Genomic DNA, 13,683 nt, shown 5'->3' with positions numbered 1-13,683 from the left:
GTGAACACCAGAACAAAATCAGCATCAACAAACACTAAAACACCAGCAATCACATCAACGTGAACACCATAATCAAATCAGCATCAACAAAGACTACAAAACCAGCGCTAACATCAACGTGAGCACCATAGTTAAATAAGCATCATAACACATTCCAAAAACCAGCACTAACATCAAGGTGTTCACCATTACCAAATCAGCATCAAAACCCACAACAACACCAGCACGAACATCAACGTGAGCACCATAATCAAATCAGCATCAACACCCACTACAACACCAGTACTAACATCAACGTGATCAACATACTCAAATCTGCATCAACACCCACGACAACACCAGCACTAACATCATCGTGAACACCATAATCAAATCAGCATCAATACCCAGTACAACACCAGTTGTAACATCAACGTGAGCACCAAAATCAAATCAGCATCAACAAACACTACAACACCAGAATGAACATCGACGTGAACAACATAATCAAATCAGCATCAACCCCCTCTACAACACCAGCACTGACATCAACGTGATCAACATACTCAAATCTGCATCAACACACACTACAACACCAGCAGTTACATCACTGTGATCAACATACTCAAATCAGAATTAACACTCACTACAACACCAGCACTAACATCAATGCGAGCAGCACAATTAAATCAGCATCAACACTCACTACAACAGCAGGACTAACATCAGCGTGAGCACAATATTCAAATCAGCATCAACACCCACTACAACACCAGCACTAACATCAACGTTAGTATCATAATCAAATCTGCATCAAAATCAACGACAACACCAGCACTAATATCAACGTGAGCACCATGGTCAAATCAGCATCAACACCAGAGACAACACCAGCACTAAAATCAACGTGAGCACCGTAATCAAATCCGCATCAACATCCACTACAACACCAGCACTAACATCAACGTGAACACACTAATCCAATCAGCATCTACACTCACTACAACACCAGCACTAACATCAACGTGATCACCATAACCAAATCAGCATTTACCCCCACCACATCAGCACTAACATCAACGTGATCACCACAATAAAATCAGCATCAAAACCCACTACAAACCCAGCGTTAACATCAACGTGAGCACCATTATCAAATCAGCATCAACACCCATTACAAAAATCGCACTAACATCAAAGTGAGCACCATAATCAAATACTACACAAGCACTAACATTCAGGTGAGCAATTTCATCAAATCAGCATCAACACTCACTACAACATCAGCACTCACATGATCGTGAACACCAGAACAAAATCAGCATCAACAAACACTAAAACACCAGCAATCACATCAACGTGAACACCATAATCAAATCAGCATCAACAAAGACTACAAAACCAGCGCTAACATCAACGTGAGCACCATAGTTAAATAAGCATCATAACACATTCCAAAAACCACACTAACATCAAGGTGTTCACCATTACCAAATCAGCATCAAAACCCACTACAACATCAGCACGAACATCAACGTGAGCACCATAATCAAATCAGAATCAACACACCCGATAACACTAGTACTTACATCAATGTGAGAAACATAATCAAATCAGCATCAACACCCACTACAACACCAGTACTAACATCAACGTGATCAACATACTCAAATCTGCATCAACACACACTACAACACCAGCACTAACATCAACGTGATCAAAATACTCAAATCAGCATCAACACACACTACAACACCAGTACTAAATCAACGTGATCAACATACTCAAATCTGCATCAACACACACTACAACACCAGCACTAACATCAACATGATCAAAATACTCAAATCAGCATCAACACCCACTACAGCACCAGCAATAACATCAACGTGAGCACCATAATCAAATCAGAATCAAAACACACGATAACACCAGCACTTACATCAATGTGAGAACCATAATCAAATCTGCATCAACATCCACTAAACACCAGTACAAACAACAACGTGATCAACATACTCAAATCTGCATCAACACAAACTACAACACCAGTACTAACATCAACGTGATCAAAATACTCAAATCAGCATCAACACACACTACAACACCAGCACTAACATCAACATGATCAAAATAATCAAATCAGCATCAACACCCACTACAACACCAGCACTAACATCATCATGAGCACCATAATCAAATCAGCATCAACACACACGACAACACCAGTACTAAATCAACGTGATCAACATACTCAAATCTGCATCAACACACACTACAACACCAGCACTAACATCAACATGATCAAAATACTCAAATCAGCATCAACACCCACTACAACACCAGCAATAACATCATCGTGAACACCATAATCAAATCAGCATCAAAACCCACTACAGCACCAGCAATAACATCAACGTGAGCACCATAATCAAATCAGTATCAACACCCAGTACAACACCAGTTGTAAAAATCAACGTGAGCACCAAAATCAAATCAGCATCAACAAACGCTACAACACCAGCACTAACATCAACGTGATCAACATACTCAAATCAGCATCAACACACACTACAACACCAGCAGTGACATCAACGTGATCAACATACTCAAATCAGCATTAACACTCACTACAACACCAGCACTAACATCAATGCGAGCAGCACAATTAAATCAGCATCAACACTCACTACAACAGCAGGACTAACATCAGCGTGAGCACAATATTCAAATCAGCATCAACACCCACTACAACACCAGCACTAACATCAACGTTAGTATCATAATCAAATCTGCATTAAAATCAACGACAACACCAGCACTAATATCAACGTGACCACCATGATCAAATCAGCATCAAGACCAGAGACAACACCAGCACAAAAATCAACGTGAGCACCGTAATCAAATCCGCATCAACATCCACTACAACACCAGCACTAACATCAACGTGAACACACTAATCCAATCAGCATCTACACCCACTACAACACCAGCACTAACATCAACGTGATCACCATAACCAAATCAGCATTTACCCCCACCACATCAGCACTAACATCAACGTGATCACCACAATAAAATCAGCATCAAAACCCACTACAAACACAGCGTTAAAATCAACGTGAGCACCATTATCAAATCAGCATCCACACCCATTACAAAAACCGCACTAACATCAAAGTGAGCACCATAATCAAATACAACACAAGCACTAACATTCAGGTGAGCACTTTCATCAAATCAGCATCAACACTCACTACAACATCAGCACTCACATGATCGTGAACACCAGAACAAAATCAGCATCAACAAACACTAAAACACCAGCAATCACATCAACGTGAACACCATAATCAAATCAGCATCAACAAAGACTACAAAACCAGCGCTAACATCAACGTGAGCACCATAGTTAAATAAGCATCATAACCCATTCCAAAAACCACACTAACATCAAGGTGTGCACCATAACCAAATCAGCATCAAAACCCACTACAACACAAGCACTAACATCAACGTAAGCACCATAATCAAATCTGCATTAGCACACACTACAACACCAGCACTAACATTCAGATGAGCACTTTCATCAAATCAGCATCGACCCTCACTACAACCCCAGCACTCACATGATCGTGAACACCATAACCAAATCAGCATTAACAAACACTAAAACACTAGCATGAACATCAACGTGAGCACCATAATCAAATCAGAATCAACACACACGATAACACCAGCACTAACATCAACGTGAGCACCACAATCAAATCTGCATCAACACCCACTACAACATCAGCACTAACATCAATGTGATCACCACAATAAAATCTGCATCAAAACCCACTACGAAACCTGTGCTAACATCAACGTGAGCACCATAGTTAAATAAGCAACATAACCCATTCCAGAAAACACACTAACATCAAGGTGTGCACCATATCCAAATCAGCATCAAAACCCACTACAACACCAGCACTAACATCAACGTAAGCACCATAATCAAATCAGCATTAGCACACACTACAACACCAGCACTCACATGATCGTGAACACCATAATCAAATCAGCATCAACAAACAGTAAAACACCAGCACTTACATCAATGTGAGAACCATAATCAAATCAGCATCAACACTCACTACAACACCAGCACTAACATCAACGTGATCAAAATACTCAAATCTGCATCAACACCCACTACAACACCAGCACTAACATCATCGTGAGCACCATAATCAAATCAGCATCAACACCCACAACAGCACCAGCAATAACATCAACGTGAGCACCAAAATCAAATCAGCATTAACACACACTACAACACCAGCACGAACATTAACGTGAACACCATAATCAAATCAGCATCAACACTCACTGCAACACCAGCACTAACATCAACGTGATCACCATAATCAAATCAGCATTAACAAAAACTACAAAACCAGCGCTAACATCAACGTGAGCACCATAGTTAAATAAGCATCATAACCCATTCCAAAAACCACACTAACATCAAGGTGTGCACCATAACCAAATCAGCATCAAAACCCACTACAACACCAGCACTAACATCAACGTGAGCACCATAATCTAATCAGCATCAACAACAAATACAACACCAGCATGAACATCAACGTGAGCAAAGAATTAATTTAGCATCAACACCCACTACAACACCAGCACTAACATCAACGTGAGCACCACAATCAAATCAGCATCAACACCCACTACAACACCAGCATGAACATGAACGTGAGCAACATAATCAAACCAGCATCAACACACACAACAGCACCAGCAATAACATCAACGTGAGCACCAAAATCAAATCAGCATCAACAAACATTACAACACCAGAATGAACATCGACGTGAACACCATAATCAAATCAGCATCAACCCCCTCTACAACACCAGCACTCACATCAACGTGATCAACATACTCAAATCTGCATCAACACACACTACAACACCAGCAGTTACATCAACGTGATCAACATACTCAAATCAGCATTAACACACACTACAACACCAGCACTAACATTAACGTGAACACCATAATCAAATCAGCATCAACACTCACTGCAACACCAGCACTAACATCAACGTAATCACCAAAATCAAATCAGCATCTACCCCCACCACATCAGCACTAACATCAACGTGATCACCACAATAAAATCAGCATCAAAACCCACTACAAACCCAGCGTTAACATCAACGTGAGCACCATTATCAAATCAGCATCAACACCCATTACAAAAACCGCACTAACATCAAAGTGAGCACCATAATCAAATACAACACAAGCACTAACATTCAGGTGAGCACTTTCATCAAATCAGCATCAACACTCACTACAACATCAGCACTCACATGATCGTGAACACCAGAACAAAATCAGCATCAACAAACACTAAAACACCAGCAATCACATCAACGTGAACACCATAATCAAATCAGCATCAACAAAGACTACAAAACCAGCGCTAACATCAACGTGAGCACCATAGTTAAATAAGCATCATAACCCATTCCAAAAACCACACTAACATCAAGGTGTGCACCATAACCAAATCAGCATCAAAACCCACTACAACACCAGCACTAACATCAACGTGAGCACCATAATCTAATCAGCATCAACAACAAATACAACACCAGCATGAACATCAACGTGAGCAAAGAATTAATTTAGCATCAACACCCACTACAACACCAGCATGAACATGAACGTGAGCAACATAATCAAATCAACATAAACATCAACGGCAACGCCAGCAGGAACATCATCATGAGCAACAAAATCAAAACAGCATCAAAACCAACTGCAATACCAGCACTAACATCAACGTGAACACCATAATCAAACCAGCATCAACAAACACTACAGCACCAGCACTAACATCAATGTGAGCACAATAATCAAATCACCATCAACACCCATCACGACACCAGCACTAACATTAACGTGAGCACCATAATCAAATAAGTATCAAGACTCACTACAACATCAGCTGTAACATCAACGTGAGCACTATAATCAAATCAGCATCAACAAACACTACAACACCAGCACTGACATCAATGTGAGCACCATCATCAAATCACCACCAACACCCATCACAACACCAGCACTAACATCAACGTGAGCACCATCATCAAACCAGCATCAACACACACTACAACATCAGCACTAACATCAATGTGATCACCACAATAAAATCTGCATCAAAACCCACTACAAAACCTGTGCTAACATCAACGTGAGCACCATAGTTAAATAAGCAACATAACCCATTCCAAAAACCACACTAACATCAAGGTGTGCACCATAACAAAATCAGCATCAAAACCCACTACAACACCAGCACTAACATCAACGTAAGCACCATAATCAAATCTGCATTAGCACACACTACAACACCAGCACTAACACTCAGGTGAGCACTTGCATCAAATCAGCATCAACACTCACAACAACCCCAGCACTCACATGATCGTGAACACCATAACCAAAACAGCATCAACAAACACTAAAACACCAGCACTTAATCAATGTGAGAACCATAATCAAATCAGCATCAACACCCACTAGAACACCAGCACTAACATCAACGTGATCAACATACTCAAATCTGCATCAACACAGACTACAACACCAGCACTAACATCAACGTGATCAAAATACTCAAATCAGCACCAACACCCACAACAACACCAGCACTAACATCAACGTGATCAAAATACTCAAATCAGCATGAACACCCACTACAACACCAGCATGAACATCATCGTGAGCACCATAATCAAATCAGCATCAACACCCACTACAGCACCAGCAATAACATCAACGTGAGCACCAAAATCAAATCAGCATCAACAAACACTACAACACCAGAATGAACATCGACGTGAACACCATAATCAAATCAGCATCAACTCCCTCTATAACACCAGCACTAACATCAACGTGATCAACATACTCAAATCTGCATCAACACACACTACAACACCAGCACTAACATCATCATGAGCACCATAATCAAATCAGCATCAACACCCACTACAGCACCAGCAATAACATCAACGTGAGCACCATAATCAAATCAGCATCAACACCCACTACAGCACCAGCAATAACATCAACGTGAGCACCATAATCAAATCAGTATCAACACCCAGTACAACACCAGTTGTAACATCAACGTGAGCACCAAAATCAAATCAGCATCTACCCCCACCACATCAGCACTAACATCAACGTGATCACCACAATAAAATCAGCATCAAAACCCACTACAAACCCAGCGTTAACATCAACGTGAGCACCATTATCAAATCAGCATCAACACCCATTACAAAAACCGCACTAACATCAAAGTGAGCACCATAATCAAATACAACACCAGCACTAACATTCAGGTGAGCAATTTCATCAAATCAGCATCAACACTCACTACAACATCAGCACTCACATGATCGTGAACACCAGAACAAAATCAGCATCAACAAACACTAAAACACCAGCAATCACATCAACGTGAACACCATAATCAAATCAACATCAACAAAGACTACAAAACCAGCGCTAACATCAACGTGAGCACCATAGTTAAATAAGCATCATAACACATTCCAAAAACCACACTAACATCAAGGTGTTCACCATTACCAAATCAGCATCAAAACCCACTACAACACCAGCACGAACATCAACGTGAGCACCATAGTCAAATCAGAATCAACACACACGATAACACCAGCACTTACATCAATGTGAGAACCATAATCAAATCAGCATCAACACCCACTACAACACCAGTACTAACATCAACGTGATCAACATACTCAAATCTGCATCAACACCCACGACAACACCAGCACTAACATCATCGTGAGCACCATAATCAAATCAGCATCAATAACCAGTACAACACCAGTTGTAACATCAACGTGAGCACCAAAATCAAATCAGCATCAACAAACACTACAACACCAGAATGAACATCGACGTGAACACCATAATCAAATCAGCATCAACCCCCTCTACAACACCAGCACTAACATCAACGTGATCAAAATACTCAAATCTGCATCAACACCCACTACAACACCAGCACTAACATCATCGTGAGCACCATAATCAAATCAGCATCAACACCCACAACAGCACCAGCAATAACATCAACGTGAGCACCAAAATCAAATCAGCATTAACACACACTACAACACCAGCACTAACATTAACGTGAACACCATAATCAAATCAGCATCAACACTCACTGCAACACCAGCACTAACATCAACGTGATCACCATAATCAAATCAGCATTAACAAAAACTACAAAACCAGCGCTAACATCAACGTGAGCACCATAGTTAAATAAGCATCATAACCCATTCCAAAAACCACACTAACATCAAGGTGTGCACCATTCCCAAATCAGCATCAAAACCCACCAAAACACCAGCACTAACATCAACGTGAGCACCATAATCTAATCAGCATCAACAACAAATACAACACCAGCATGAACATCAACGTGAGCAAAGACTTAATTTAGCATCAACACCCACTACAACACCAGCACTAACATCAACGTGAGCACCACAATCAAATCAGCATCAACACCCACTACAACACCAGCATGAGCATGAACGTGAGCAACATAATCAAACCAGCATCAACACACACTACAGCACCAGCAATAACATCAACGTGAGCACCAAAATCAAATCAGCATCAACAAATACTACAACACCAGAATGAACATCGACGTGAACACCATAATCAAATCAGCATCAACCCCCTCTACAACACCAGCGCTAACATCAACGTGATCAACATACTCAAATCTGCATCAACACACACTACAACACCAGCAGTTACATCAACGTGATCAACATACTCAAATCAGCATTAACACACACTACAACACCAGCACTAACATTAACGTGAACACCATAATCAAATCAGCATCAACACTCACTGCAACACCAGCACTAACATCAACGTGATCACCATAATCAAATCAGCATCTACCCCCACCACATCAGCACTAACATCAACGTGATCACCACAATAAAATCAGCTTCAAAACCCACTACAAACCCAGCGTTAACATCAACGTGAGCACCATTATCAAATCAGCATCAACACCCATTACAAAAACCGCACTAACATCAAAGTGAGCACCATAATCAAATACAACACAAGCACTAACATTCAGGTGAGCACTTTCATCAAATCAGCATCAACACTCACTACAACATCAGCACTCACATGATCGTGAATACCAGAACAAAATCAGCATCAACAAACACTAAAACACCAGCAATCACATCAACGTGAACACCATAATCAAATCAGCATTAACAAAGACTACAAAACCAGCGCTAACATCAACGTGAGCACCATAGTTAAATAAGCATCATAACCCATTCCAAAAACCACACTAACATCAAGGTGTGCACCATAACCAAATCAGCATCAAAACCCACTACAACACCAGCACTAACATCAACGTGAGCACCATAATCTAATCAGCATCAACAACAAATACAACACCAGCATGAACATCAACGTGAGCAAAGATTTAATTTAGCATCAACACCCACTACAACACCAGCATGAACATGAACGTGAGCAACATAATCAAATCAACATTATCATCAACGGCAACGCCAGCAGGAACATCATCATGAGCAACAAAATCAAAACAGCATCAAAACCAACTGCAATACCAGCACTAACATCAACGTGAACACCATAATCAAACCAGCATCAACAAACACTACAACACCAGCACTAACATCAATGTGAGCACAATAATCAAATCACCATCAACACCCATCACGACACCAGCACTAACATTAACGTGAGCACCATAATCAAATAAGTATCAAGACTCACTACAACATCAGCTGTAACATCAACGTGAGCACTATAATCAAATCAGCATCAACAAACACTACAACACCAGCACTGACATCAATGTGAGCACCATCATCAAATCACCACCAACACCCATCACAACACCAGCACTAACATCAACGTGAGCACCATCATCAAACCAGCATCAACACACACTACAACATCAGCACTAACATCAATGTGATCACCACAATAAAATCTGCATCAAAACCCACTACAAAACCTGTGCTAACATCAACGTGAGCACCATAGTTAAATAAGCAACATAACCCATTCCAAAAAACACACTAACATCAAGGTGTGCACGATAACAAAATCAGCATCAAAACCCACTACAACACCAGCACTAACATCAACGTAAGCACCATAATCAAATCTGCATTAGCACACACTACAACACCAGCACTAACACTCAGGTGAGCACTTGCATCAAATCAGCATCAACACTCACAACAACCCCAGCACTCACATGATCGTGAACACCATAACCAAATCAGCATCAACAAACACTAAAACACCAGCACTTACATCAATGTGAGAACCATAATCAAATCAGCATCAACACCCACTACAACACCAGCACTAACATCAACGTGATCAACATACTCAAATCTGCATCAACACCCACTACAACACCAGCACTAACATCATCGTGAGCACCATAATCAAATCAGCATCAACACCCACAACAGCACCAGCAATAACATCAACGTGAGCACCAAAATCAAATCAGCATTAACACACACTACAACACCAGCACTAACATTAACGTGAACACCATAATCAAATCAGCATCAACACTCACTGCAACACCAGCACTAACATCAACGTGATCACCATAATCAAATCAGCATCAACACCCATTACAAAAACCGCACTAACATCAAAGTGAGCACCATAATCAAATACAACACAAGCACTAACATTCAGGTGAGCAATTTAATCAAATCAGCATCAACACTCACTACAACATCAGCACTCACATGATCGTGAACACCAGAACAAAATCAGCATCAACAAACACTAAAACACCAGCAATCACATCAACGTGAACACCATAATCAAATCAGCATCAACAAAGACTACAAAACCAGCGCTAACATCAACGTGAGCACCATAGTTAAATAAGCATCATAACACATTCCAAAAACCACACTAACATCAAGGTGTTCACCATTACCAAATCAGCATCAAAACCCACTACAACACCAGCACGAACATCAACGTGAGCACCATAATCAAATCAGAATCAACACACACGATAACACCAGCTCTTAGATCAACGTGATCAACATACTCAAATCTGCATCAACACCAGCACTAACATCATCGTGAGCACCATAATCAAATCAGCATCAATAACCAGTACAACACCAGTTGTAACATCAACGTGAGCACCAAAATCAAATCAGCATCAACAAACACTACAACACCAGAATGAACATCGACGTGAACACCATAATCAAATCAGCATCAACCCCCTCTACAACACCAGCACTAACATCAACGTGATCAAAATACTCAAATCTGCATCAACACCCACTACAACACCAGCACTAACATCATCGTGAGCACCATAATCAAATCAGCATCAACACCCACAACAGCACCAGCAATAACATCAACGTGAGCACCAAAATCAAATCAGCATTAACACACACTACAACACCAGCACTAACATTAACGTGAACACCATAATCAAATCAGCATCAACACTCACTGCAACACCAGCACTAACATCAACGTGATCACCATAATCAAATCAGCATTAACAAAAACTACAAAACCAGCGCTAACATCAACGTGAGCACCATAGTTAAATAAGCATCATAACCCATTCCAAAAACCACACTAACATCAAGGTGTGCACCATTCCCAAATCAGCATCAAAACCCACCAAAACACCAGCACTAACATCAACGTGAGCACAATAATCTAATCAGCATCAACAACAAATACAACACCAGCATGAACATCAACGTGAGCAAAGACTTAATTTAGCATCAACACCCACTACAACACCAGCACTAACATCAACGTGAGCACCACAATCAAATCAGCATCAACACCCACTACAACACCAGCATGAGCATGAACGTGAGCAACATAATCAAACCAGCATCAACACACACTACAGCACCAGCAATAACATCAACGTGAGCACCAAAATCAAATCAGCATCAACAAATACTACAACACCAGAATGAACATCGACGTGAACACCATAATCAAATCAGCATCAACCCCCTCTACAACACCAGCGCTAACATCAACGTGATCAACATACTCAAATCTGCATCAACACACACTACAACACCAGCAGTTACATCAACGTGATCAACATACTCAAATCAGCATTAACACACACTACAACACCAGCACTAACATTAACGTGAACACCATAATCAAATCAGCATCAACACTCACTGCAACACCAGCACTAACATCAACGTGATCACCATAATCAAATCAGCATCTACCCCCACCACATCAGCACTAACATCAACGTGATCACCACAATAAAATCAGCTTCAAAACCCACTACAAACCCAGCGTTAACATCAACGTGAGCACCATTATCAAATCAGCATCAACACCCATTACAAAAACCGCACTAACATCAAAGTGAGCACCATAATCAAATACAACACAAGCACTAACATTCAGGTGAGCACTTTCATCAAATCAGCATCAACACTCACTACAACATCAGCACTCACATGATCGTGAACACCAGAACAAAATCAGCATCAACAAACACTAAAACACCAGCAATCACATCAACGTGAACACCATAATCAAATCAGCATTAACAAAGACTACAAAACCAGCGCTAACATCAACGTGAGCACCATAGTTAAATAAGCATCATAACCCATTCCAAAAACCACACTAACATCAAGGTGTGCACCATAACCAAATCAGCATCAAAACCCACTACAACACCAGCAATAACATCAACGTGAGCACCATAATCTAATCAGCATCAACAACAAATACAACACCAGCATGAACATCAACGTGAGCAAAGATTTAATTTAGCATCAACACCCACTACAACACCAGCATGAACATGAACGTGAGCAACATAATCAAATCAACATTAACATCAACGGCAACGCCAGCAGGAACATCATCATGAGCAACAAAATCAAAACAGCATCAAAACCAACTGCAATACCAGCACTAACATCAACGTGAACACCATAATCAAACCAGCATCAACAAACACTACAACACCAGCACTAACATCAATGTGAGCACAATAATCAAATCACCATCAACACCCATCACGACACCAGCACTAACATTAACGTGAGCACCATAATCAAATAAGTATCAAGACTCACTACAACATCAGCTGTAACATCAACGTGAGCACTATAATCAAATCAGCATCAACAAACACTACAACACCAGCACTGACATCAATGTGAGCACCATCATCAAATCACCACCAACACCCACCACAACACCAGCACTAACATCAACGTGAGCACCATCATCAAACCAGCATCAACACACACTACAACATCAGCACTAACATCAATGTGATCACCACAATAAAATCTGCATCAAAACCCACTACAAAACCTGTGCTAACATCAACGTGAGCACCATAGTTAAATAAGCAACATAACCCATTCCAAAAAACACACTAACATCAAGGTGTGCACGATAACAAAATCAGCATCAAAACCCACTACAACACCAGCACTAACATCAACGTAAGCACCATAATCAAATCTGCATTAGCACACA

This window comes from Hemiscyllium ocellatum, chromosome 26, assembly GCF_020745735.1.
Source record: "Hemiscyllium ocellatum isolate sHemOce1 chromosome 26, sHemOce1.pat.X.cur, whole genome shotgun sequence".
In the NCBI taxonomy this organism is placed as follows: domain Eukaryota; kingdom Metazoa; phylum Chordata; class Chondrichthyes; order Orectolobiformes; family Hemiscylliidae; genus Hemiscyllium; species Hemiscyllium ocellatum.
Note: the sequence above shows the minus strand (reverse complement) of the source record.